We start from the raw sequence: 2,767 nt of genomic DNA on the forward strand, positions 1-2,767 counted from the left end.
TTTTTGCCCAACGTTAGCCGCTTCGGCTTGCCGCTGGACTGTTTTCGGGCCTTTTTCACCGACGCTTGGCCGTATCCGCTTAGTTTTCCCCAACGCTTGGCCGCATCCGCTTAGTTTTCCCCCGCTGGACTGTTTTCGGGTCACTTTTGCCCAACGTTAGCGGCTTCCGCTTGCCGCTGGACTGTTTTCGGGCCCTTTTTCACCGACCCTTGGCCGTATCCGCTTAGTTTTCCCCAACGCGTGGCCGCATCCGCTTAGTTTTCCCCCGCTGAACTGTTTTCGGGTCACTTTTGCCCAACGTTAGCCGCTTCCGCTTGCCGCTGGGCTGTTTTCGGGCCAATTTCCACCGACTCTTGGCCGTATCCGCTTAGTTTTCCCCAACGCGTGGCCGCATCCGCTTAGTTTTCCCCCGCTGAACTGTTTTCGGGTCAGTTTTGCCCAACGTTAGCCGCTTCCGCTTGCCGCTGGGCTGTTTTCGGGCCAATTTCCACCGACACTTGGCCGCATCCGCTTAGTTTTCCCCAACGCGTGGCCGCATCCGCTTAGTTTTCCCCCGCTGAACTGTTTTCGGGTCAGTTTTGCCCAACGTTAGCCGCTTCCGCTTGCCGCTGGGCTGTTTTCGGGCCAATTTCCACCGACACTTGGCCGCATCCGCTTAGTTTTCCCCAACGCGTGGCCGCATCCGCTTAGTTTTCCCCCGCTGAACTGTTTTTGGGTCAGTTTTGCCCAACGTTAGCCGCTTCCGCTTGCCGCTGGACTGTTTTCGGGCCAATTTCCACCGACTCTTGGCCGTATCCGCTTAGTTTTCCCCAACGCGTGGCCGCATCCGCTTAGTTTTCCCCCGCTGAACTGTTTTCGGGTCAGTTTTGCCCAACGTTAGCCGCTTCCGCTTGCCGCTGGGCTGTTTTCGGGCCAATTTCCACCGACACTTGGCCGCATCCGCTTAGTTTTCCCCAACGCGTGGCCGCATCCGCTTAGTTTTCCCCCGCTGAACTGTTTTCGGGTCAGTTTTGCCCAACGTTAGCCGCTTCCGCTTGCCGCTGGACTGTTTTCGGGCCAATTTCCACCGACTCTTGGCCGTATCCGCTTAGTTTTCCCCAACGCGTGGCCGAATCCACTTAGTTTTCCCCCGCTGAACTGTTTTCGGGTCACTTTTGCCCAACGTTAGCCGCTTCCGCTTGCCGCTGGGCTGTTTTCGGGCCAATTTCCACCGACACTTGGCCGCATCCGCTTAGTTTTCCCCCGCTTAACTGTTTTCGGGTCACTTTTCCCCAACGTTAGCCGCTTCCGCTTGCCGCTGGGCTGTTTTCGGGCCATTTTTCCCTAACACTTGGCCGTATCCGCTTAGTTTTCCCCAACGCGTGGCCGCATCCGCTTAGTTTTCCCCCGCTGAACTGTTTTCGGGTCACTTTTGCCCAACGTTAGCCGCTTCCGCTTGCCGCTGGACTGTTTTCGGGCCAATTTCCACCGACTCTGGGCCGGATCCGCTTAGTTTTCCCCAACGCTTGGCTGCATCCGCTTAATTTTCCCCAGCTGAACTGTTTTCGGGTCACTTTGTCCCAACGTTAGCCGTTTCCGCTTGCCGCTGGACTGTTTTCGGGCCATTTTCCACCGACTCTTGGCCGTATCCGCTTGGTTTTGCCCAACGCTTGACTGCTTCCGCTTAATTTCCCCCAGCTGAACTGTTTTCGGGTCACTTTTGCCCAACGTTAGCCGTTTCCGCTTGCCGCTGGACTGTTTTCGGGCCATTTTTCACCGACAATTGGCCGTATCCGCTTAGTTTTCGCCAACAATTGGCTGCATCCGCTTAATTTTCCAAGCTATACTGCTTTCGGGTCAGTTTTGCCCAACGTTAGCCGCTTCCGCTTGCCGCTGGGCTGTTTTCGGGCCATTTTCCACCCACGCTGGCACCGACGGGGCCATGTACACCCACGCGCGTGTACATGAGGGGGCACCCATTTTTGAAAACCTTGCCCCCCTATAGGGGAATATGCATTTTGAGGCTCTAGCCACGCCCAGGGTTACCACCCCCTGAAAATCCCCCAAGTCAAAATCACCCATGTAAAATATTCAAAAAAATCTCAAAAAATCACAAAAAATTTATAAAATCAAATAAATTAAAAAAAAAAAAAAATTTCAAAAATTCAAAAAAAATTCAAAAAATTCAAAAAAATTCAAAAAAATTCAAAAAATTCAAAAATTCAAAAAAAGTCCAAAAACCCAAAAAAACTTCAAAAATTTCAAAAATTCAAAAAAATTTCAAAAAAATTTCAAAAATTTGCCCCGCTGAACTGTTTTCGGGTCAGTTTTGCCCAACGTTAGCCGCTTCCGCTTGCCGCTGGACTGTTTTCGGGCCAATTTCCACCGACTCTTGGCCGTATCCGCTTAGTTTTCCCCAACGCGTGGCCGCATCCGCTTAGTTTTCCCCCGCTGAACTGTTTTCGGGTCACTTTTGCCCAACGTTAGCCGCTTCCGCTTGCCGCTGGGCTGTTTTCGGGCCAATTTCCACCGACACTTGGCCGCATCCGCTTAGTTTTCCCCAACGCGTGGCCGCATCCGCTTAGTTTTCCCCCGCTGAACTGTTTTCGGGTCAGTTTTGCCCAACGTTAGCCGCTTCCGCTTGCCGCTGGACTGTTTTCGGGCCAATTTCCACCGACTCTTGGCCGTATCCGCTTAGTTTTCCCCAACGCGTGGCCGCATCCGGTTAGTTTTCCCCCGCTGAACTGTTTTCGGGTCACTTTTGCCCAACGTTAGCCGCTTCCGCTTG

Source organism: Carex rostrata, unplaced genomic scaffold, assembly GCF_964058835.1.
Source record: "Carex rostrata unplaced genomic scaffold, lpCarRost1.2 SCAFFOLD_47, whole genome shotgun sequence".
Lineage (NCBI taxonomy): Eukaryota > Viridiplantae > Streptophyta > Magnoliopsida > Poales > Cyperaceae > Carex > Carex rostrata.